This window comes from Echinops telfairi, unplaced genomic scaffold, assembly GCF_000313985.2.
Source record: "Echinops telfairi isolate 266 unplaced genomic scaffold, ASM31398v2 ScPeMD7_443;HRSCAF=831, whole genome shotgun sequence".
NCBI lineage: Eukaryota > Metazoa > Chordata > Mammalia > Afrosoricida > Tenrecidae > Echinops > Echinops telfairi.
In genome coordinates, this window is record NW_022104341.1 from 28,579,527 (window position 1) to 28,580,684 (window position 1,158).

The window sequence follows — 1,158 nt, forward strand, 5'->3', positions numbered from 1 at the left end:
AAAAAAAATAAATTTAAGTATTTTATTGGAAACTATTACAGTTCTTATAACAATCCACATATCCCTCGATTGTGTCAAGCACATTTGTACATTTGCTGCCATCATCATTTTCAAAACGTTTTCTTTCTATTTGAACTTTCATTTTTTTCCCTTCCCTCCCCTACCTTCCTTCCATCATGAAACCTTGATAATTTATAAATTATTATTATTTTCGTATCTTACACCAACCGCTGTCTCCCTTCACCCACTTTTCTGTTGTTTGTTCCCCCGGGTGGGGGGGCAGGGTATTAAAACCGTTGATCATTGTTACAGGTTCCCCCTTTTCTCACCCCCATTTACCCCCCTACCCTCATGGTATTGCTACTCTCATTAATGGTCCTAAGGGGTTTATCTGTCCTGGATTCCTTGTGTTGAGAGCTCTTATCTGCTCTGGAATAGCCGGATTTGTAAGGTAGAATTGGGGTCATGATAGTGAGGGGTGCATTAAACAACTATAGTAATGTTGTATGTTTCATCCCTTCCTTGTAACCCTTATGTGTGGGTCGGTCCAATTGTCTACTGATGGGCTTTGGGTCTCCACTCTGCCCTTCCTCTCATTCGCATCCATATGATTGCTAGTTTTGGGTCTTTTGATGACTGCTACCTGATCCCATCAACACCTCGTGATTACAGATTGGTGTGCTTCTTGCATGTGGACTTTGTTTCTTCTCAGCTAGTTGACTGCTTCTTTATCTTCAAGCCTTTAAGACCCAAGATGCTATATCTTTTGGTAGCTGGGGACCATCAGCTTTCTTCACTCTCTAATCTTGTTCTTCTTAGATAGGCTGTAACACTTTTTCAACCATTAGTTATATCCACACATATTGCTTTCAGATTTATCATTTTAAATCACAGATATGGATAAATGATTTCTTAGTTAAAAATATTCTACAATTTTTCAGTGCCTAAAAAATGTAAGAGCCAAAGTATTACCTTGAGAATCTCCCACCTTAATTTGGAGAAGAGACCATCTCAAAAATAGAGTTGGCACTGAACATTAATGACAAAAGGCCAGATGAGTTGTAGGTTGATATTAAGAGCATCATACACGAAGCAAACAAAAGGTCATTGAGTTAGTTAATTGTGCCAACCTGGCCAATAATCACATGTGGGGCTAAT